This window comes from Haemaphysalis longicornis, unplaced genomic scaffold (genome assembly GCF_048455015.1).
Source record: "Haemaphysalis longicornis isolate Haplotype H1 unplaced genomic scaffold, Haemaphysalis longicornis Haplotype H1 scaffold_6, whole genome shotgun sequence".
NCBI lineage: Eukaryota > Metazoa > Arthropoda > Arachnida > Ixodida > Ixodidae > Haemaphysalis > Haemaphysalis longicornis.
In genome coordinates this window covers 162,622,591-162,648,324 of record NW_027526407.1, presented here as the reverse complement: position 1 = coordinate 162,648,324, position 25,734 = coordinate 162,622,591, and positions in this window count along the sequence as shown.

The following is a 25,734-nucleotide window of genomic DNA, read 5'->3' as shown; positions in this document are numbered from 1 at the left end:
GTCTGCAATGCCTTTGGCTATCCCCGACTTCCGACCACGTCTTACGTGCGGCCGCTGGGAAAAAGACGTTCTACGTCTTCCAGCGGTGGTCGAGGGCGGCACTAGTTGACCGGGCTCTGAGCAGTCGTAAATACAAAACCGCACGGTATAGTCGAGAGAGGAGCCGCCTCGGAACTAGCTCAATGGTAGAGCACCGCACGCGTTATGCGGAGGTTGTGGGTTCAATTCCCGCTTCCGAAAAAAAACGGCGCATTTTTTCTCGACTTGAATTTTCAGTTATTTATTCCTGCATAAAAAAAAGAAAGGCAATCATACCTCATTCGGCACTATAAAACACTGTTAAAACGCCAAACAGCACTGGCAATAAGGACTGCAACTTTGATATGTGTCCTTACGGAATCCCTCGTCCCGTACGTCTCTGTTCTACAAAATGCATTACGAGGGTTCTGGATTCAGCAGTCTGAAATGCCTTTGGCTATCCCCGACTTCAGACCACGTCTTACGTGCGGCCGCTGGGAAAAAGACGTTCTACGTCTTCCCGCGGTGGTCGATGGGCGGCGCTAGTTGACCGGGCTCTGAGCAGTCGTAAATACAAAACCCCGCGGTATAGTCGAGAGAGGAGCCGCCGCGGAACTAGCTCAATGCTATAGCACCGCATGCGTTATGCGGAGGTTGTGGGTTCGATTCCCGCGTCCGGAAAAAACGGCGCATTTTTTCTCGACTTGAATTTTCAATTATTTATTCCTGCATAAAAAAAAGAAAGGCAATCATACCTCATTCGGCACTATAAAACACTGTTAAAACGCCAAACAGCACTGGCAATAAGGACTGCAACTTTGATATGTGTCCTTACGGCATCCCTCGTCCCGTACGTCTCTGTTCTACAAAATGCATTACGAGGGTTCTGGCTTTAGCAGTCTGAAATGCCTTTGGCTATCCCCGACTTCCGACCACGTCTTACGTGCGGCCGCTGGGAAAAAGACGTTCTACATCTTCCCGCGGTGGTCGATGGGCGGCGCTAGTTGACCGGGCTCTGAGCAGTCGTAAATACAAAACCCCGCGGTATAGTCGAGAGAGGAGCCGCCGCGGAACTAGCTCAATGCTATAGCACCGCATGCGTTATGCGGAGGTTGTGGGTTCGATTCCCGCTTCCGGAAAAAACGGCGCATTTTTTCTCGACTTGAATTTTCAATTATTTATTCCTGCATAAAAAAAGAAAGGCAATCATACCTCATTCGGCACTATAAAACACTGTTAAAACGCCAAACAGCACTGGCAATAAGGACTGCAACTTTGATATGTGTCCGTACGGCATCCCTCGTCCCGTACGTCTCTGTTCTACAAAATGCATTACGAGGGTTCTGGATTCAGCAGTCTGAAATGCCTTTGGCTATCCCCGACTTCCGACCACGTCTTACGTGCGGCCGCTGGGAAAAAGACGTTCTACGTCTTCCCGCGGTGGTCGATGGGCGGCGCTAGTTGACCGGGCTCTGAGCAGTCGTAAATACAAAACCCCGCGGTATAGTCGAGATAGGAGCCGCCGCGGAACTAGCTCAATGCTATAGCACCGCATGCGTTATGCGGAGGTTGTGGGTTCGATTCCCGCTTCCGGAAAAAACGGCGCATTTTTTCTCGACTTGAATTTTCAATTATTTATTCCTGCATAAAAAAAAGAAAGGCAATCATACCTCATTCGGCACTATAAAACACTGTTAAAACGCCAAACAGCACTGGCAATAAGGACTGCAACTTTGATATGTGTCCTTACGGCATCCCTCGTCCCGTACGTCTCTGTTCTACAAAATGCATTACGAGGGTTCTGGATTCAGCAGTCTGAAATGCCTTTGGCTATCCCCGACTTCCGACCACGTCTTACGTGCGGCCGCTGGGAAAAAGACGTTCTACGTCTTCCCGCGGTGGTCGATGGGCGGCGCTAGTTGACCGGGCTCTGAGCAGTCGTAAATACAAAACCCCGCGGTATAGTCGAGAGAGGAGCCGCCGCGGAACTAGCTCAATGGTATAGCACCGCATGCGTTATGCGGAGGTTGTGGGTTCGATTCCCGCTTCCGGAAAAAACGGCGCATTTTTTCTCGACTTGAATTTTCAATTATTTATTCCTGCATAAAAAAAAGAAAGGCAATCATACCTCATTCGGCACTATAAAACACTGCTAAAACGCCAAACAACACTGGCAATAAGGACTGCAACTTTGATATGTGTCCTTATGGAATCCCTCGTCCCGTACGTCTCTGTTCTAAAAATACATTACGAGGGTTCTGGCTTTAGCAGTCTGAAATGCCTTTGGCTATCCCCGACTTCCGACCACGTCTTACGTGCGGCCGCTTGGAAAAAGACGTTCTACGTCTTCCCATGGTGGTCGAGGGCGGCGCTAGTTAACCGGGCTCTGAGCAGTCGTAAATACAAAACCCCGCGGTATAGTCGAGAGAGGAGCCGCCGCGGAACTAGCTCAACGGTATAGCACCGCATGCGTTATGCGGAGGTTGTGGGTTCGATTCCCGCTTCCGGAAAAAACGGCGCATTTTTTATCGACTTGAATTTTCAATTATTTATTCCTGCATAAAAAAAAGAAAGGCAATCATACCTCATTCGGCACTATAAAACACTGTTAAAACGCCAAACAGCACTGGCAATAAGGACTGCAACTTTGATATGTGTCCTTACGGAGTCCCTCGTCCCGTACGTCTCTGTTCTACAAAATGCATTACGAGGGTTCTGGATTCAGCCGTCTGCAATGCCTTTGGCTATCCCCGACTTCCGACCACGTCTTACGTGCGGCCGCTGGGAAAAAGACGTTCTACGTCTTCCAGCGGTGGTCGAGGGCGGCACTAGTTGACCGGGCTCTGAGCAGTCGTAAATACAAAACCGCACGGTATAGTCGAGAGAGGAGCCGCCTCGGAACTAGCTCAATGGTAGAGCACCGCACGCGTTATGCGGAGGTTGTGGGTTCAATTCCCGCTTCCGAAAAAAAACGGCGCATTTTTTCTCGACTTGAATTTTCAGTTATTTATTCCTGCATAAAAAAAAGAAAGGCAATCATACCTCATTCGGCACTATAAAACACTGTTAAAACGCCAAACAGCACTGGCAATAAGGACTGCAACTTTGATATGTGTCCTTACGGAATCCCTCGTCCCGTACGTCTCTGTTCTACAAAATGCATTACGAGGGTTCTGGATTCAGCAGTCTGAAATGCCTTTGGCTATCCCCGACTTCAGACCACGTCTTACGTGCGGCCGCTGGGAAAAAGACGTTCTACGTCTTCCCGCGGTGGTCGATGGGCGGCGCTAGTTGACCGGGCTCTGAGCAGTCGTAAATACAAAACCCCGCGGTATAGTCGAGAGAGGAGCCGCCGCGGAACTAGCTCAATGCTATAGCACCGCATGCGTTATGCGGAGGTTGTGGGTTCGATTCCCGCTTCCGGAAAAAACGGCGCATTTTTTCTCGACTTGAATTTTCAATTATTTATTCCTGCATAAAAAAAAGAAAGGCAATCATACCTCATTCGGCACTATAAAACACTGTTAAAACGCCAAACAGCACTGGCAATAAGGACTGCAACTTTGATATGTGTCCTTACGGCATCCCTCGTCCCGTACGTCTCTGTTCTACAAAATGCATTACGAGGGTTCTGGCTTTAGCAGTCTGAAATGCCTTTGGCTATCCCCGACTTCCGACCACGTCTTACGTGCGGCCGCTGGGAAAAAGACGTTCTACGTCTTCCCGCGGTGGTCTATGGGCGGCGCTAGTTGACCGGGCTCTGAGCAGTCGTAAATACAAAACCCCGCGGTATAGTCGAGAGAGGAGCCGCCGCGGAACTAGCTCAATGCTATAGCACCGCATGCGTTATGCGGAGGTTGTGGGTTCGATTCCCGCTTCCGGAAAAAACGGCGCATTTTTTCTCGACTTGAATTTTCAATTATTTATTCCTGCATAAAAAAAAGAAAGGCAATCATACCTCATTCGGCACTATAAAACACTGCTAAAACGCCAAACAACACTGGCAATAAGGACTGCAACTTTGATATGTGTCCTTATGGAATCCCTCGTCCCGTACGTCTCTGTTCTAAAAATGCATTACGAGGGTTCTGGCTTTAGCAGTCTGAAATGCCTTTGGCTATCCCCGACTTCCGACCACGTCTTACGTGCGGCCGTTTGGAAAAAGACGTTCTACGTCTTCCCATGGTGGTCGAGGGCGGCGCTAGTTAACCGGGCTCTGAGCAGTCGTAAATACAGAACCCCGCGGTATAGTCGAGAGAGGAGCCGCCGCGGAAGTAGCTCAACGGTATAGCACCGCATGCGTTATGCGGAGGTTGTGGGTTCGATTCCCGCTTCCAGAAAAAACGGCGCATTTTTTATCGACTTGAATTTTCAATTATTTATTCCTGCATAAAAAAAAGAAAGGCAATCATACCTCATTCGGCACTATAAAACACTGTTAAAACGCCAAACAGCACTGGCAATAAGGACTGCAACTTTGATATGTGTCCTTACGGAGTCCCTCGTCCCGTACGTCTCTGTTCTACAAAATGCATTACGAGGGTTCTGGATTCAGCAGTCTGAAATGCCTTTGGCTATCACCAACTTCCGACCACGTCTTACGTGCGGCCGCTGGGAAAAAGACGTTCTACGTCTCCCCGCGGTGGTCTATGGGCGGCGCTAGTTGACCGGGCTCTGAGCAGTCGTAAATACAAAACCCCGCGGTATAGTCGAGAGAGGAGCAGCCGCGGAACTAGCTCAATGGTATAGCACCGCATGCGTTATGCGGAGGTTGTGGGTTTGATTCCCGCTTCCGGAAAAAACGGCGCATTTTTTCTCGACTTGAATTTTCAATTATTTATTCCTGCATAAAAAAATAAAGGCAATCATATCTCATTCGGCACTATAAAACACTGTTAAAACGCCAAACAGCACTGGCAATAAGGACTGCAACTTTGATATGTGTCCTTACGGAATCCCTCGTCCCGTACGTCTCTGTTCTACAAAATGCATTACGAGGGTTCTGGCTTTAGCAGTCTGAAATGCCTTTGGCTATCCCCGACTTCCGACCACGTCTTACGTGCGGCCGCTGGGAAAAAGACGTTCTACGTCTTCCCGCGGTGGTCGAGGGGCGGCACTAGTTGACCGGGCTCTGAGCAGTCGTAAATACAAAACCCCGCGGTATAGTCGAGAGAGGAGCCGCCGCAGAACTAGCTCAATGGTAGAGCACCGCACGCGTTATCCGAAGGTTGTGGGTTCGATTCCCGCTTCCGGAAAAAACGGCGTATTTTTTCTCGACTTGAATTTTCAATTATTTATTCCTGCATAAAAAAAAGGAAATCATACCTCATTCGGCACTATAAAACACTGTTAAAACGCCAAACTGCACTGGCAATAAGGACTGCAGCTATGATATATATATATATATATATATATATATATATGTGTGTGTGTGTGTGTGTGTGTGTGTGTGTATATATACACAGACTGGGAATGAGGGGCTCATTGAAGTAAGACAGAATTTAGGGTTGGCACTCAAGAAAACCTCGGAAAGCAAAGGGCAGCTTGTGTTAGGGCATTTAAACAGATATATATTTTGGAAAGACAGAAAAAAACGTGGAGACATAATGCCTGCCGGGTGAGATCCGAGACCACGAACTCCAGAATACGGGTCTGGTGCGATGACCACTACTCTACCGGTGGGGCGATTTTCACCTCCACTTTCTGGGGTATTTATTTTAAGGTATTTTTGTTTCTGCGCTTTGGGGTGGTAGCCATGGCCACTCGAAGTGGTCGGGATGAAAGGGACTTTTTTTTCAACCCCCGCGCCGTGACTCGAGTGTCTACGATATGGCGAGAATGGTCGACCAGCGTTGAACCTTCTGAAGCGTCCTTATGGTACCAATACTACCATAGAAGACGCTCTTGTTATGCATGTAGCGAATCAGAAAGGGAAATGAGGGGGTAGATGAAATTAACACAGAAATTTAGGTTGGAACTGAAGAAAAGCAACAAATCAAAGGGGAGAATTTGGTAGGTCATTGAAACAGATAAAAATTTTGCAAATGCAGAAAGAAAGTGGACAAAAATTGCCAACCGTTTGGGATTCAAACCCACGAACTATACAATATGGGTCTGGCGCGATGTCCACTACGCTACTGGCGTTGCTGTTTTCCCCTCCACTTTCGAGGGTATTTGTGTTAAGGTATTTTGGCTTCTGCACTTATGGGTGGTATCCAGCACCTCCCGGACTACTCGGGGTGAAGGGGACCTTTTTAACCCCTGCCGGTGACAGGAGTCTCAACGACATGTCGAGAGTGGTCGGCCAGCGTTGAACCTTCTTAAGCGTTCTGCGGTACCCAGACTGCCAGAACGGAGGCTCTCGCTACACATGTAGTGAATCAGAATGGGAAATTAGAGGCTCGTCGAATTAAGACACAAATAAGGTTTGTAGTCAAGAAAACCTCGGAAAGTAAACGGAAGAATGTGATAGGTCATTGAAACAGATACATAATTTGGAAAGACAAAGAAAGTGGAGAATCAATGGCTGCACGTGGAATCCGAACCCATGACCTCCAGAATACGCGCGTGGTGCGATGGCCACTATGCTCCGTCGAACGTTTTCCCCTCCACTTTCAGGATTAGTAATGTTAAGGTATTTTATTTCTGCGCTTGGGGGTGGTACCATTTCTTTGTTTACAAATTTTATTTGTTTCGTTGACCTACCACATTCTCCCGTTTTACTTACGGTCACTTACTGCAAGTTTTGCTCTTCCAGTGGTGCTCCAGGGAGAAGTGATCAAGGACAAATTTATCCACAAATATTGCTGTCTTCAAACTCAAAAACGGTAAAACGAATTGTTCAAGAATCACAGACCAAAGTGTATTTGTAAAAATTAAATTTTTACCCCTAATGAAAAGCACATCAATGGCATATTACGCAGCTTTAAAAGAGCACCGACCCTAAGCATGCACCAATGTTTCTGTGCACCTAGCAGAGCTATCCTGCATTCGACACACATTCTCTAGCACAAAAGACAACTACCTTCTCACATTGTAAAACAATTGTTAATTAAGAAATACTGTGACGAGTGACTTTATGAGACACTACTAACATAATTTATCATACAGTACGAAATTTGTTGATTACCGCGGTTTGAAAAATTTTACCGCGTCTCTGTTTTTTTTAGCATTGCTAGTTCTCTATGGTTATGTTGGGTTTAGGTGAAAAGATAGTACACTTTGCGAGATAACTGGCTTTGGTCGTCTAGTCCGTGTCCCGCCTGCGCAGATTTGCAACGTATGTTGCCGTCTGTTACCAGCCGCATACAACAGTAGAAACTCAATGCTTGCCCGTGTTTTCATGGTCTTCGCAGACCTTCCCTCAGAGATATATTCCCCCGGGATCACATTACTAAAAACGAAGATGATGCTGGATAACAAGGTTGCCTAGCTTTTCTCCAAACTTTTCTGTAGTGCAGAAAGCAGTGGTGCCTTATTGTTGTTTCTTGTGGTAACTTATTGTTGTTTCTTTGTCTGCAAACCAACAGGGACGCATGCAAGTGCTCCAAAAAATGCGTTTGTCTAGCCCGTTTTCTATTTCAGGGTTCGTTTGTAAAGCTCTACTATCATGGCCCATGTTTTATTTCGAAGAGCTCCCTGACAAAATGTCTTCAGCCAACGAAGAACAAAAGACGCTATGTCATCTTGAACAAACTTTACAGCGGAATATTTCCATGTTTCAGTGCCATTTTTTTAACTAGTCTTTTACGCTGAAGCAGTGTTTCTATCTTCTCGTACATCTTCAGGCGCTGCAGCTGCTCCTGGTCCGTCTGCCGCTGCTATTGAAATGTAGCCGCAGTAGCGCCGGATTTCTGCAGCAAAATATTTCTGCCTCCACGGAGAGTGGCTGTCGTCGCTTTCGAGCGTCACCATCCCGGAATCCCAGCACAGTGCATGTGACACTGCGCAGTGCCCCCAATAAAGATTTAAAGGTTGCCTTGCTGGCCGTAGCGGGACAATTGCGTTTCAAGACAAATAAAGGGGGGCGGGGTTGCGGTGGTTGTCGCCGCTTTTACGCTTCGTACACCGATATCAGTGGCTTTTGAACGTCTCAGAGAAAACGAAACGCAAATAAACCCTTAGTTTTTTTCGACTATTTTGAGTACCTACAAGTTTTCTAACTAGTTTCTGTGGGTACAACTAGACGTACACAACGAACCATCGGTTTTAAAACGTGACTTTACTGTTACCTTCGAAAACTGACAAACGATGGTTTACGGACATTCATAGATGATGGCTACAGCATGAATGTTGTAATTTCTTCTTCCAGCCCAAACTCTATGCATCTCACAATCTGGTCTCGCTATAGTAAATCTGTCGCAATAGGACGGAGGCGTCGAAGATTTATTCTTAAATATGGTTTTTTCTACTAGACCTCGACCCTGGTTCGCTAAAAAATCATTTCGCAACTGGATTCTAATATCCACCAATTTTCGAGATGCTTTTTACGTTAGCTTGTTTTGTCATGTGGACATTCCTGCACCACCAAAATGGCAGGCTGTTGTACCCCACTAAGCTTGAGCTCACCTCGATGGTATTTTTTATCAGCGAGCTGTCCGTTCAAAGCCTCTGATTATAAAATTTAAAACATAACTCGGAAACGAATGGAGAACGTTAAAATGTACGCCTAGAATGCCACCGCGTCTGTGTTTCTAGTCTAGTACATCGATTGGTCCTCATATATTGTACTCTTCCTCCACCTCAAGCCATTCATTGGCCACGTGCATAGGGGCCAGCTAATTAAGGCAAACAATTTTGTAGTGTTGCCTGCCTCCCAAGATTTTTGGCAAGCATGAATTCTCAGGAGATGAACAGCTACTGTTGCACAAACCAGTGGCCCACGGCAGAGACAGACCCGCACATTGGTTATGTAAAGCCTCTCCAAAGTTCGGCGATCGTCCGTGACCTGGTCTACGTTTGGACAGTCTGAGCTATCCCGGGAAAAATTAAATGAGTTTTAAAGCGACGATTTATGTGGCAAGACCAATAAAAATGCATCGCTGCTTGGTACGCAGAAACGCAGAAAGGTTCTTAGGCGCAATGACTTCTGAATTAAAAAAACAAGGTTAGAAGGAGTCCTAAGCAACGTGCGTGTAGACCTGGATGCAGTGCGGAAGGGCGCCCATGCAGCAAAGACACTATGAAAATCGCAGCTAACCAGATAACGCGGTTTCATCGAAGCAGCGTCGTTGTGTCAGTAGCAAATTCTGATCTCACCTTACTTTGAAACAGGCCTACCACACGTCAAACTTAAAATAAAGGGCTCAAGTTACAGCTTCGGTGTTTAAGCACAGGGGCGGAGTGCATGACACCTGTTTTCCTCAAGTACCATCTGAGTTGTAGCAGTGTTGCCTACACCTTACTTCAGGTTTCTCTGAGTAGCGGTTAGCAGCCATGAAGATGCCCGTCAGTTTGTAAACATGCGTTGAGAAGGCTTATTAAAAAAAGAGGCTATACAGATGGTTGTCTACGGTTACAATCAGCTATTTGCTGTCTGGAATCGGTATAGGTTTTTCCCATATTGCATATGTTTGTGTCACTTGATTTAAAAATTATTCCTGTTGAAACTCGTTTTATTGTCGTCCTATCTTGCGTGATGACCACAAGCTCGGCTAACCTAGCGCTTTTGATTTTTTTAAACATATCCTTTCATGACGTTTTTTCCTCCCGGTTCTTGTGTGAGGCAACACAATATAAAAAAAACGCTGCTTAGCGCTGCATGCGTAGACAGAGTGTCTTGTAATCTTCTAGGAAGCCTGGCAAATGGCGAAAACTACAACTACTATAAGAGAATGGTGAGGATGCCAAATCAACTGCGGTGACGCAGTGGGCTCTTAGTACGGCGACTTGCGTCGTTCTCCTAAAAGGCTTCACATCAGGAAATCAAGAGAAAAATGCATACAAGTTTTTGACAGACACTTCCTTAACAGCGAATAAACGCAAAATATATAGCCGGCATCAGAATCAATGGCAGATTTAAGTAATATATGAGTAAAAAGTGCGCTAAAAATAAAAGTTTGGGTGCAGTGGCGTGCTATCGCTAGTGTATTCTCGTAGATTGCCAGTTTGCCGAGTTAACCAAATGCAACCTCATACTTTTTACCTTTGATTTCAATTCGCATGCTACATCTTTATCAGTATAAAATAAAGCCTCTATTTTAATTGTACCTTATCGTTTGAGCAATGAATGCTTTTGATTAGCCGGCTCAAGATATTAGTGCCAGGTTCGGTCTGAAACTCTTGTATCCTAAGACAATGCCTCCATGGATTTCAAATTCGTAAATTGATTTACAAAATTTAGCGATTGCTTCTAGCTGATTTCTGAATTACCTTGTTAGTAAAATGCACGTGAACAAGCGAGAAGCTTTTAGTTGCTACCTAATTCTGTAACCTTGCCTACATTATCTTCCTTTAGTAATTTCGCACCCACCAGGGTATTATCTAAACTTCACTTCAAGATATTCTAGGCAGTCGGCAGCGTTGTGTGCCATGCATCAGCAAAAAAAGCACGGTGGTTTCATTGGTATTGCAACAAAACATAAAAGGGCATTACAAAAAAGGAGAAAGGAACAAAAAATGCACTGAACGAGAGGTGTGCCAGCGATTCGGAGTTTAATCTTCACGCAAGGGTTGCTATATGTTATCACACAACGGGCTACGTTACACACCTGCACTTTGTTGTAGTATTTTTTATGTGTTACGTTTGCATGAGATAATTCTAATCACAGAACTTTGCTCTACAATACCTCACCAAGGTGTTTTATTATTGTACAGCGACAAGGAAAAAACACACCAATGTAACCAACCTACGTATTAAACAACAACTAGATCACTTTATCACAATCTCAAACATATTAGACATACGTGATAAATAAAAAACGAACCACAGCGCATGTCGTTTTCAGTACATGCTGGGCTCCCTGGGGACGGGCCCCTCATGCTCTGCAGTTATTAGGTTGACAAAGCCCTCTGGCAACTTTTTCTTACTGCACAGGCACAGCCACTCGCATGGAAAGCGGATCACACGCCAAAAACGAGCACCATTGTTCGCATTTCAATCGATCTTGATCGGACACCAAGAGGCACAAAAAAAAATTCCTAAGGCTTTCTACAAACTCAACGAATATCTTATCTCAAGCAGCGTTTATATCATGCTTCCTCCATAAATTTAAAAGAATTACGTGCAGGGAGGGTCCAACGTATCACTATTTTACAGGAAATAACCCGTCATAATTTTCAAACCATAATAAGAGCCAAAAGTCACAAGTGACTTTATAATTCAGTACTACGTTGTGCTTAGAGTGGAAAATTTACCTATATTTTTAAAGAAAGATTGGAAACGCAATACTAGCTTCTCACTTCTAAAATGAAGCAGTTTTGAAGCGTAAATAACGCCGTTTTTTGCGTTATTTTTAAAAAAAAGGAATCAAGTTACCACCTATAACTACCTAAAGTCATGAGTTGCGTCCCCCGTATCTATTTTTATACTGTAGATGTGTACGGTCAGAAATTGTTCGTCGGCTTGTAATCACCGCCCTGCACCCAGTGAGCAATATAGCGAAATCTTTCTTAGCGGGCCCATGCAATTTTATCAATAAACCTATGTATTTCTCCACAGACCGATTGGCAACCAAAGCCTCTCTTAGGACTTATGGGCGCATGTCGTCTCCATTAAACAAGGCTTCCATTGTGTAAAACCGCTTACGTTAAAGTTTGAAAAAGACAGTTCCAGGCAAAAAAAATTACACGCAGATAATATAAAAAGAGTGCAATATTTTGCCTTTATCTCAGAAACCACAAATTAGTAAATACATGGATCGTTCGTCGATGTGTTTACTTAGTGCGCCGAAATCCTCGCTTGGGTTTGTTCATCTATTGCAAATTGTTTTTTAAGAAGTGTTAACAATCTCCCGGATGGACGCACGTTCAGTTTTTGCACTTCTGACAATTTTCTTCAGGCACTCATGAAAGATTTTTGTGGTCACGCGAAAAACGCCTTCATTGAGACGGTGTCTACTGGAGTTAGAAAACTTTAATGATTGTATTCATTTATGATGCTTGAATAATGCACTAAATTTTGCTTGAAATGAATATTTAATGAGGCTATTCAGCATACAAAGTTACTTACCCTCTTTGCATTTACATAAGAGAAACAGGCACCCGAGCATAACTTCCTCAACATATTTAACAGTCTGGAGTCACACCTGACATTGCATACCTGGTGTGCCCTATGATAGTAATACAAAAATATCAAAAATGTTTGTTTCGCCAGAATGTGCCCCTGCGAGTCTGTCTTCATGTTTCGCGGCCCTTGTATATTTGTTCGAAAATTTACCAGGGCGAGTGTAGTTTTGTTTTTGTATTTATTAGCAAAGAGAAACTTTAGTTCGTCACCACAACTTTGCACTTTTAGGCAAAGTTACAGGGTGAAAGAAGACCTTGGGCACTTAAAAATCACCCCAATGAATGGTGTTGCTTAAGTCAAAAGCGGTGATACTAGGTCGTAATCTTCAGGTGTAATTCTCAAGGAATAGTGATATCCATGCACCGCAGAAATGACCGTACTTTATCACCTGCACATATATGAGAAAGGGCTTCCGGTTTCCCCAAAACGTTTGGTATTTACACAACTTACTGTTTGAGAGGAGCTAAAAGATCACTTCTCACACGTTTGTTATCCGAAAGACCAATATAATTCTACCTTTTTACGTAATCCTGAATTATGCATGCTTTTTCTTCTTGAGCGTATACGCCAAACCTGAAAATAGCATAAACTAGAAGGTCTTACCAAGACAGGGTAATGTACGTAAAAATGTACGTGCTTAGAGGTGCTTGGAGGTAATGTACGTGCTTGGAGGTTTTGTTTACTCGGACATTTCTGAACTTTTGCGGGCATGTACGACCGCGTATTTCAAGTACTAAAGGTTGTGCCTAATATTGGGGAAACGTAATTTTGAAGCTTCCTCAAGTGTGAAATTGCACCTTGCCTTAAACACTCAGGATTGAGCAGAGCCACCGAAACTTTGGGAAATAAGCTTTAAGCTGCTAAACATGTATTTTGAGGATCAGTTTTTCACGAATCCCTCCAATGGCGGCGGATGTATTCTTGCGACCAGGGGTGAAGTGGCTGACTTAGGTGGTGTAGGTGGTTGGAAATTAAGCCGCATTATTTCACAGCGGTCTGGTTTAAAGCGTTCGCAAATGAATAAAACAGCATGCGAGCCCGTTGTACCGGTAAGGAGATCACATAATATGTATTTTGTAATAAAAAATGGACTCCTCTATTTCTAGAAAGAGAGATGTGGAACGGTATTAAAACTCGCCGGAGTAATGACAGTGTGCGTTGTATTTTAGTGCTTTATTTGGCGTTAGCCCCGCTATCCTCTCTGCTGCTTCTTCCTCCCTTTTCCTACTCGAGTGTACCGACATATGGCTAGGGTGGCATCATGAGAGATGCAGCCACGTCACAGGAAAGTCGTACTTTGAAGCTTGAGAACATTGCGTTTTTCAAACAGCAAAGCTGTTGTTACTGGCCATACGTTCGGCGTTGCAAAATACTCTCGGAACGCATACCCACTCAGCCTCATCGGTCAATATTTAGAGAACCTCACTGTACTTGGAGAACCTAGATAACCCCACTGCACTTAGCTGTCACCACCATGCGAGTGGAAGTATGGCTCACGTATATTCAGTCCTGGCCTTTCCGGCCTCCTAACCCGACTACTGGGTACGCTACCAGATTGTGGCATGTGTTTTCTGGACTTTCTCCAGGACCCCGCAGCACCAATATTCCGCGATCGTTTTTTTTAGCACAGCATGGGACACGACAATGCTTACGACTACCACAGACCCAAGTTTTTTCCCAACCGGATAAAGCAGCAGCCTGTGGCATAAATTTACCCTCCCACTTTGTCTTTTCACAAAATCCCTCTACCGACCCTGCGCTCATCCATGGCGCACAACAGCAATAAGATGGAACCAAAGTGTTCTCACTCACTCTTTTAACGTACGACCTAGAACTTAACAACACTACCAATAAAAGCTGAGTGCACCTATCGCACCTATGAGACGACCCGCACCTACAGTGTACTGTTCAGTTCAGAACCACATTTTAGCTATTCAGTCTTTAACCTACACAAGTAAACCACACTTCCAAAATATCTGCATGCTCGACTAGGATTATTTATTTTGCAGCATTTTTTTCATATAACCACTACAAACCCTAACCAGTTTGCTTGTACATGGAGATGGGTTCTTTTTCAGTATTTCATTTCCGTTCATGGCGCACAATTTCAAAAGTAAGGAATGAAATTTCTTCAAAAGATTTCTAACATTATATTGTTGCGGAGACACGTTGTTGTTCTTGCACGAAAACAGAATATGTTTCCGCGGAAGGGGGCACTATTTGACGGAAAAGTTTTTCAATGATTGTTACTTTTTACTTTACAGGAGCCACTCTGGTGGCATCAGTCTCTGTGTGGCAAACAAGCCAAACAAATAGAGAAGTTAAGTATCAAAGCCATCCCTGGTCAGTGCGTGCGAGGAGAACTACAGGTTTCATCGGGACATCTTCAATTAGTGCTTCTGTTCTGAAGCGGTTAAAACTGACTGAAAAAAATTACTATTGCAAACCGGGTGCCGGTAATGCTCAGCTGTATGTAACAATACACTATGACATACGACACCGCGTTTACAGAACGTACTATGTTTAGCGTGTGATCAATCTGCAGGTTTTTTTGTGAAACTACTTTTTGGCTTGGCTTTTTACCCGGGCTTACGCCAAGATCAGACTCACTGTAGCTAGAGAGAGAGAGCAACAGAGAGAGAGAGGGAGCTTTTATATAAACAAGAAAGCGTGGAGAGGAAGTTCCAAAAGAAGTTCAGAGACGTGCTACTCGGCTGAAAAGGGCAAGAGGCGGTAGATGTAAAAAGCGAGTAGACATTAATACGTAAAAAATATCATGTAGTGTCTTGTTTCACGCATTAAGGTAAAATGGGCTGGTCAGCGCTCATGAGAAGTCTACATCAACGTAGAGACTTTATTGTCCTTAACATGTCATATAATACTGACAGGTCTTTACGCTGAGAAGAGAGAGAGGGCCATGGTCGAAGTAGCACGTTCAGTGATAAAATTTAAGGGTAGGCATTGAATTTTCTTCTTCAATTGGCACCTTCTCTGGCATTCACGGGCCACTTTAGTAATGAATGTTTGACAGCTTCGGGTGAGGGATATTTTTCAGAGTAATCGTTTGGAGTGTGCAATATCCGCGGTGAATGAAGGAGTTTGTAGACGGTGCTTTGAGGCGCAGTATGAGGAACCACGCCTCAAGGAGGAAGGGTGGCTCCGTCAATTTCATGTTCTAATCGATTGGAAGGAAAATCAACTATAATGGTGCTCCTTAAGGGTCAACAAACGCTTCCGTTTTCGAGGTGCTGTTGCCCTATTCATGGCTGAGGCTCCACGTTTCGTAAAAAAATTATATTCTTTTTCTCGTCTTAAGGCATCTGCGGCAATCCTACTTCACTTTCTAGCTTCCCATGACGGCATTTTGGCATGGAAGCCACTAGAGTGCTCCACCATGACCAGCGACTTATACAAGATGATGTAGATACTTCTCATTCGACATGTTCATGAAAGCTGAAACATTGCGTTCAAGGCACTGAAGAGCTTAATTTGAGGCGCAGAAAATTGCCATTGTGTCTGCGGTTTGAAACAAATTTGTGGGTGGAGGTATCAGTTATCAGGTTCACGCTGGTTATCTGAAAATTGGCTTTGTGGCCTACGGGTCCAGCTTCGTTTGCCTAAAGTAGGGTTTTTGAGGAATACTCTTTTTATTTTTTGCGCAGTTTGCGAACTCATGTAGTATATTATTTCTAAAGGCTACTTTATGGACTGAACTTGAAGAGAGGAGCGTCCGAGCAAACCAAAGTGACCTTACGTGACTGAACGTTTAGCACTATATGGCGTGTGTCACGGCGTTGCTGATGTAGCTGTTTTTCACCGCTGCTTCCCGGTAGCAGCCGATGCAATATGCGACATAGAGCCCTCCTCGCCTGTGACGTTAGCTTTGCCATCAAGAGCACGCTGTGTCTGCTCCAAGCGGAAGGTAGCGGAGTGTTTGCTGTCACGTAGGAAACCGTAGTTTCTTATAATCCGCCCATTTCACAAAGTGTTTAACATAAGTGAGGGTATTGGAAAAGGTTTTTTGCCCAGCGTGAAGTGAGAAACGTGGCGGTGCAGACGATGGCCAGCGCTCACCTCTTCAGACGCTGCTGCATACTTTAAAAGTAACTTTCAGTATACACCACGCTACGGGTGCAAAGGGACATCATTGTTCCGACAGGAGGTTTTCTCTCCAACGTGCATTCGCCATGCTCCGCAGTTTTCCAGCACTTTCCCTTGAACGCACGTTGGACATCCAGCTGTGCCATTTCAGCCCGTTTCACCATCTCTAGAAATAAATCACCCAGCCTTCAATATTTACTAGTATCCATAATAACTTCCAAAATAATGAGGTTGCCCTTGTGGAGGCGGCCGTGCTGCTATCGTTGTCCCGAAATCAACGTAACCGCCATCGCTATTGGGTGACTTGTCAACAAATGGCAACGTTTTAATGCTTGCTTACGCAGTGAAATGCAAGGGAGTGCTTTCTGCTGATTTGTGGTTGTACAACTCAATCCACGCTTCCGTTCGTCTTGGTATTTCTACTCCAATGGAAGTCTGTTCTTATATTCTAACCGGGAACGACATGGTCTAAGCCTAAAGAACGGGATATTCTGCTGCTGAAGTTCAATAAAAAATGTTCGAAACGTATTTGGTAATAGACGGATTTGATTGCACCTTTTCACTGAAATTACGACCAATGTGCGCCAGGGGTTGCTCGGTTGAAGCTTCCAAGCGAAAGCCTCGTTCCACACGGCAGGTTTAATTACACCTTCCTTAACAGGACACGAGCGGAACTATATCTCATAGCAACAGCTTGTGCATGAGTTTTTCTTTGCCGCTATCCAGGTAATATTATATCGTGCATCTTCAGCGGGGCCTTGTCATGATGACAAGCTTACCTTCAGGAATATGCGTGAAAAAAGACAACAGGCGGAGGCGTTTGAACGGGGACCAGCTGAAAACAAAACAGTTTGCATTTTCGAACACTCCCACGTCAGGCTCAGCGAAGTGGCGGCACCTCCTGTGTGCAAACCTCATTTGGGGTCGCTAAAGTTAAACGCTGGTTATTAGCGCAATGACTCCATTACATTCATCGCGAAAGATTTTCGTCGTTAGCAGACATCCGCTATCATCCTTGCTGTTGAGGCACTTCCAGAAATGTTGCCGCTAAAAAGCGGAAACTACGCATACGCCCCGTGATGCCAGGGCTTGCCTGCATTTTGATCCCGGATGAACTGCAAATCGGCTGGTGAAGATAGGACAAGAATACTATATCGGAAGCGGATAAAGGCAACGGTGTTTCATGATGAGTCGCGCCTCCGCAATCAGGTACTTTCTACCCCTGTTGGCAATCGAATCCTAAGCAGATGTTGTTGCCAGCCACTATACAACTAACGTCTCTATCCAAAGGGCTCTACCGCTGCTACTGTTTCAAGCACCAACCTGGTGTCACCTACATTAAGGGATTACTACCGACGACATTGGGATATTTCTATTACGAACGTGTGGTGTCGAGGGGGTACTTGATTTCGCTAGATCAGTTTATTTATTAGAAGGCTACAAATGTCGATCGGGCTAAGTTATAAAGTAGGTGGGCGGAAGGCAACGCAGATGTAATGTAATTTTTTGTTTAGGGAACCCCTCAAACAACCCGCCAGTTTAGTTTACTAAAGTGTTCGTTTAATTATCTTAAAATTCCAATACATACATTGCAAACAACAAAAAGGTTTGATATCCGTATGTAATAACACAATATACGACTATTTTTGTTTCGATAACTGGGTACTTTTAAGGTTAAATATAAGATTTAAGGGATGCTACCTCTTAGCACCAAGTGCTATAATCTCCATCTATTTTCCCCTTCTGCCGTGCTGCCGTTGTACATATTCCACTCAAGCCACAAAAGACGTGACTGTGTTGCCGCCCTAGTACTTCTCTAGTTCCCTCGTACATCGCTATATCCACAACGCTCGAAGCAATCCCCAAGTGTAAATCCACCTCTCGCTAAGGACCTCATATATTCAAACGTAGCTTCACTGGAGCAGGCCCGCATCTCATGGAAAACTGTTTAGTTGATATTGTCCTTTGACATAGCCGTGGCCTGGAATGCGGTTGTCATCCCCGGCCTGGACCTTCAGCTTCTGCCAGTCTCTGCCCCTAAACATCCCTCGAAGCCTCCTGTATTGCGTGGGCATGCCCCAGCACAACTGAGACCTGAACGCAGCCCCATTCCCTGCCTCGTGTCTCTAGCCAATGACCTGCCATGACCAGCGCACGTCACGACCCGCCGCGAGACCGTATGAGACGCCGTTCCGCTGCCCTGGATCCCGGACGCGTATCGAGGGGCTTTGGACGTGCCATAGGGAAATCGAAGGCGTCGCTACTCGGGGCCTGTATTCATCCAGCCCAACATCATCCTCGGTGGCGGTAGGACTTTGGTGTATATTGTCTCCTCTCATCTTCACCGCACCCGTCCATTCGATACGGCATCGGCCGGGACGGTTGATTTCGGTGCGGGGGATGCGTTACAAGAAGAAAGAAAAGAAGGGAAAACGTCTCCACACTAGATTCGAGGTGAAAAAGTGCGTCGACGTAGCCGGTGTCACAGCCATTGGTGTGCACGATGACTGATAAAAAGTGACTTTACATGTCTAATGAGCCTAATGGGCCTAATGGGCAGAACCCCACCTTACAGCAGAAGAGCGAATTGCGCAATCGCTCAAAGAAAGATTTTGCTTTGGAATTAAGCCAGAAAATAAAATTACTAACCAAGAAAAACCTGATTAAGAATAGAAGAGACGGTAGATTTATATGACCACATATCATCGCCGGGATGTAGAACCTTTAGTACCCCATACTTACCCTCACCGATGGATACATTTAAACATCATTATAGTTACAAGAAGAATGACGTGCATAAAATCTCTGAAATTTACTACCAATAGAAGTCCCGCAATTTCGATCTTCATAACACTTACATGAATTCACTGAAGCCAATATCGAAGAGCAAATGGAGCACATACAAAAAATTACACCCCTTCAATTTAACGACGAAAATAGTTGACAGCAAAAACTTATCGTGATGGATTCCTTGCTTGTTGTCTCTTTTTGTACATGGATTCTTTGAGCGTTGTGGACTCGTACGCAGTGTGGACTGCTGATCCTGGTGCCTTTAATTAAACCCTTTGCCATTTCATTTCGCACAGAGAACACTGGTCGTCCAACTATCGTCCTCATTACATAGAAGGGTGCAGAATGTTTCTGTTCAGTTTTGCACGTTCATGCACCTTTCTAAAAATTGAAACTGCTTCAACTGCGTCAGAATGCACTAAAGATTCGAGAAGGGCTGGTTGGGTACGCATGCCACCTTACGAAAAAGTGCATTAATAGTTGTAACCAAGACAAGGCAGGCAGACGAGCCAGTGTGACAGATTGCATCTTAGGAAACCGCACGGCAAAACGTGGACCAGAGTTAAGGCAGACAGACGCAACCACTCGTGTCTGTCTGCATTCTCTCTGGTCCACGTTTTGCCGTGCGGTTTTCTAAGATGCAATCTGTCAGACTAGCTCGGATAGACATAGAATAAATAAACCGACGACCCAGTTTCAAGTCCGAGTACGGGAAGCGATTGTGTTTTTTTTTTTCAGTTAGGCAGCAGCACTTATCATTGTCAGGGAATGTTGGTTTGTTTTCGCTGCGGTTTCGACGCGACATACACCGTCAAGGCGGCATAGATAGCTAGTTTTACTTTGTAAAAAGATCAGTGGGGGCAATCTCAATGCAGAAGGGCGCTCGTCTGTAAAGAAACGAGACGTCGATATGTTCGCTGTTCCAGCAACTCCTCTTAAAATTTCTCGACATCCAAAAGTATCAATCGTAACATACACAGGTACACGTGAAAAGCCGACAAAACTTCTTCGAGTAGTCTTCTATCAGAATTAAAGACTCTGTAACCCATGCTGCGATGTGATAAATGCGGAGTCAACAACTATCGTACGCAGCTACCGCGGCAAATTTCCTGAAATCATAAACGTTCGAGATTTTAAAACGGCTGGAGCGAAAATCTGAGCTATGTTCTTCGTGATCCTTGTGATGAAACTATGGAAGATCACGTGAACATAAATACAGAATTTCCAAACTTACTCGAACTGCTGGCTGAAAAACGACACCCTAAACGCTTCAATAGTATTTCTATGCACAATGGAAAGAGGGGAATTGCATATATACTCCAATATGCTAGGGCAGATGTGGACAACCTTGTCAGGTACAGGACCGACTTGCACAAAATCGGGTTGAAGTGAGCTGCATGGTAGATCGGGGGGGAAAGGGGGCATGGCAGGTAAAACATTCGGAAATTTGATAGTCGGTACAAAACTAGAATACACAAAATATAATTATTTCGAAGACGAATGTCACAATTTTTTCCACATTGGAAGTAATAACTACGAAGACAACATTCGCATGGGAAATTCCCCGCACGGGGCACCTTGAGCAATCTTGGTGACGGTACTGGCGATACCGCGGACCCCGAGCCCCCAAACATAAGCTGGATCCAACCGTGGCGATGTGTTTATAGGTGGAGGGTTAGAAACTACGAACGGTGGCCGTCGGAGCCCAGGTAGAGCTCCGGCGGATGGGCTCCCTGTCTGTTTACCAGGCAGGGAGCTCCGGGACCTCTCAGGCTATCAGGGTAAGGTTTGAGAAGAAAGAACCCCCGCCCCCTGCTTCTATACTATGATGTATGGCATTCTCTAAACCCCTCCCCAAACGTGATCGGTCCCTGAAAAGGGGCCGCACCGAAGTATCTTTTCCTTTATTGCCATCTTTGACATTTCCTGAACCAGATAATTTTTCTCGATTTGTTGTCATGGAATCCATCAATCCAACCCACTCTCTTGCATCTCAGTCAGTCTTCTTGATTGCCAAGTATCTTGAAGCCATAGTAGGAAAATCGTATAAGTGCAAAAAACAAAAGTCTGGTGAACTCCTAATTGAAATAAATGACAAGCAGCAGTCTGCAAACCTTCTTGCTCAGACTAGACTTGCTGATCTCGACATCCGGGTCACACCCCATCGGAGCCTCAACAGCTCGCAGGGTGTGATATCCGAGACAGACCTCCTGAACGAAACGGATGCGGATCTCCTTGCCGGCTTGAAGGATCAGGGCGTCACTGCCGTGAGACGCATCACTATCTGCAGAGACGACAGGGAGATTCCCGACCAAACACATTATCTTGACTTTCGACCGCGCAGTTCTTCCACAATACATAAACGCAGGTTTCATCCGTTGCTCCATCCGTCCCTACATCCCGAACCCGCGGCGCTGTTTTAAGTGCCAGAGGTTCGGGCACGGTACGAACTCTTGCCGTGGCCGAACGACGTGTGCAAAATGCGCGGCGCACGATCATCCGAGCGAGAACTGCCCATCCGAAACTCTCACTTGTGTAAACTGCGGGGGGCCGCATGCAGCGTACTCCCGCAAGTGTGAAAAATTCCAAATGGAAAAAAAGATAATTAACATCAAGGTCACGGAGAACATCACCTTCCCAGAGGCGCGAAAGAGGTTCGCCTCTTTCCCTCTGGGGAGGTACGCAGACGCGGCTCGCCGGGGGGCGGAGCGGCGTCTGGTTTCCACAGGGACCCAGTTCAGCGAGTCTGACCTGGTCCCGCCCCCGCCCCCCGCTGGGTTGCCTCACGCAGCCCAACCCGGCACCACGCCGCTTGCTGAGGCAGCAGCGGTTGTGGTGCAAACCACTTCTGTCGGGACCGGTGCCGCTCCCGCCTCTGTCTCCCCGACCTCCAGTCCGTTGGAGGGTACCGAGGTGATGGACACCACGGGCCCCGCACCGGCTCCCACCGTCACCGCACCGCCCGTGCCACCTCTGGTGCCCCGGACGCCCTCGGCGGTGGCGGCTCAAACGAAGGGCTCCCGAGGGGGGGCCAAGTCTGGGGGGCCCGGTCCGTCGGGCACCCCTCGGACATCCGACGACGAGATGGATGTGGGGCCGTTCCTGCCTGCAACGCAGCGCAAGGAGCGGCCACCGACTTCCAAGCCTACAGACAGGCCTAAAAAGCCTAACCCCAGAGTAACAGGGCCAAAAAAACGACACATGAACACATACACACACTCCATTTATTCTTAAACCTAAAAAATGGGAACAGAAAACATCATTCAATGGAACTGCAGAGGCCTCCTTAAAAATCCTGATGATGTGTATGATATCCTGCATGCCAATCAGCCAAGTCTCATGTGCCTCCAAGAGACTCACCTCAATTCCAAACAGACAAATTTCTTAAATAGGTACATGGTATTCAGAAAGGACAGGGTTGGCTGCACACACTCTTCAGGAGGTGTGGCAATTGTCGCCCGGAAATCCTTAGCCTGCCACCCTGTCACTCTGAACACTGTCCTCGAGGCTGTAGCAATTCGAACAATAATATTTAATAGGTTGGTAACGGTGTGCTCCATTTACATTCCTCCTGATCATGCACTTTCGAGCTCTGATTTCGAGGCGCTGGTTGACCAGCTGCCCGAACCATACATCCTAACAGGCGACCTTAATGCGCACAACTCTCTTTGGGGCTCCTCCAGAACGGATGCCCGAGGTCGCCTGATAGAGAAATTCCATACATCTTCTGGAGCATGCCTTTTCAACAAAAAGCAGCCTACATACCATAACTTAGGACATAATACGTACTCACATCTCGACTTGGCTATTGGTTCTGCAATTCTCTTTCCATGTCTTGAGTGGGGCGTGGGCACGGACCCATATGGTAGTGACCACTTCCCCACATCCCTAACATACAGAGGTAAAGGCCCATGCAGTCCATCTGCCCATAACAGGTTTAATGAATCAAAAGCAAACTGGAGTACATTCACAGAAACATCTAAACTACACCACACAACCATAAAACACCTACACGTGGAGGAAGCAGCCCAACTCGTCACGGCGCACATAGTCGACGCCGCCGAAAAGTCCATTCCCCAGGCCTCCAGTGGGTCCCGCACCCCAAGGAGGCCCTGGTGGAACGAGGACTGCAGGCGGGCGCGAGAGGCCCAGAACAAGGCGTGGGGTGTCCTTCGCCGGTTCCCCACGTCACATAACCTCATTTCTTTTAAACGGGCAAAGGCTTTTGGGAAGCGAGTGCGTCCTGAGGCGAAAAGGGAGAGTTGGCGCACCTTCCTCACTTCCATCAACTCATACACTGACACACACAAAGTCTGGACACGAATACGAAAACTAAAAGGACAACAGACACACAGCCTGCCCCTGGTTAGTACAACAGGGGACACACTGGAAGACCAGGCTAACACACTTGCGCAATACTTCGAACACGTGTCCAGTTCAGCACACTACACCAGCACTTTCATTAAACACAAAGCATCATGTGAGAAGAAGTCCTTGCGAGACACTAATAAGTCGAACTCATCCTATAACACCCCCTTTTCACTTCATGAGCTGAAGGTCGCACTCGGTACTTGTAAACCTTCAGCTCCAGGTGCAGACAGGATTTCATACACAATGATACAACACTTACATGCAGACACGCTTGAAACACTTCTTCGCCTCTACAATAAAATATTTCTTTCGGGGCACTTCCCACGCTCTTGGAGGGAGGCCATAGTAGTGGCTTTCCTAAAGGAAGGGAAGGACCCTTCCTCTCCCGCAAGTTATCGCCCCATTGCCCTGACAAGCTGCCTGTGTAAGCTCTTCGAGAAGATGATAAACAGGAGACTCGTGTACTTCTTCTCGTGTACAAAAGTCTTCTCGAGAGCTGCCAGGCAGGCTTTAGGGCGGGGCGATCTACGAACGATCAACTCGTTGCGTTAGAGTCGTATAATAAAGATGCCTACCTCCATAAGCAGTACTGTATGACAGTATTCTTTGATCTCGAAAAGGCGTACGACACTGCTTGGCGGTACGGCATCCTCAGCGATTTGAAGTCCTTTGGTATGTCGGGTAACATGTGGAACACGCTTGCCAGTTACCTCTCTAAAAGAACGTTTCGCGTGCGAGTTGGAACTGCACTCTCTAGAGTTCATGTGCAGGAAAACGTTGTTCCGCAAGGTGGAGTTTTGAGTTGCACTTTGTTTATTGTAAAAATGAACTCTCTTCGGAAGGCTCTGCCACCAACCATTTCCTGCTCAATCTATGTAGACGACGTGCAGTTATCCTTTAAGTCTTGTAACCTGTCTATCTGCGAGCGCCAAGTCCAGCTTGGTGTTAACAAGCTAGCTGGCTGGGCAATAGCAACGGGTTTAAATTTAATCCAGTGAAGTGTACTTGTGTTTTGTTTTCGAAAAGGCGCGGCATTCGGCCGGATCCAGACATCAAACTCAATGGTGTCTCAATTCCAGTCAGAAATGAACACAAGTTTTTAGGTGTAGTCCTTGACGAAAAGCTCTGGTTCATTGTACACATAAAACAACTTAAACATAAATGCTTAAAGGCCATTAATATACTCAAGGTTCTCTCCCACTCTTCATATGGGGCTGACAAACAACTTCTTTTACGTGTTTTTACCAGCCTGATAGGTTCACGATTAGACTATGGAAGCGTTGTTTATGGGTCAGCAAGTAAGACATCCCTCAAAATGCTAGACCCAGTGCTTCATCTGGGGCTGCGGTTGGCATGTGGCGCCTTCCGGACTAGCCCGGTCGAAAGCCTCTATGTGGAGTGTAATAAGTGGAACCTACAACGTCAGCGAGCATACACAGATCTCCTTTTTGCTTTTAAAATTTCATCTATGCCACACCATCCTTTTAAATCGGCTTTTTATGATACGTCTATGACTGCACTACTCCTAAACCGACCATCGTTCTCTGCGCCCTTCTCTTACAGAGTTAGAGAGGAAGCGTCAGAGCTTTCTGTCTCCTTTTTAGACACCATACAAAGTTCTCAAACAGATTTTATAGCACCATGGCATCTCTGCCCTGTATCATGCGACACATCCTTCACACATGTAGATAAAAACCGAGCTCCCACATGTGCAATTCTGCAGCACTTCTTGTATTTGCAGCAGAAGTATCAATTTTCTGAATTTTATACGGACGCCTCTAAAACTGCCACCTCTGTGTCCTGCGCGGCGCAATGGCCCGGCCTCAATGTCACTAAAACTCTTACACAGTAATACGAGTATCTTTACGGCAGAGGCTTATGGTGTACTTCTTGTTGTTAATCATATCCTTCAAAGTCACATCCCACAATCCATTATATATACAGACTCCCTCAGTGTCGTGCGGGCGTTGTCGTCAACAAAGTCTTCAAAAAATCAAGTTGTAAATCTAATAGTCAAGGGTATTATGTCTGTGTATGTCCACAAATTTGAACTAGTCCTTTGCTGGGTCCCTGGCCACTGGTATAGCCGGGAACGAAGCAGCGGATCGAATGGCCGCTGCTGCTACACTCTCGAATACAGTAGACATAACCACATTACCCTACACCGACGTGAAACCACACATCAGACAACAACTTCGCAAAACATGGCAGACACACTGGAGTGAACA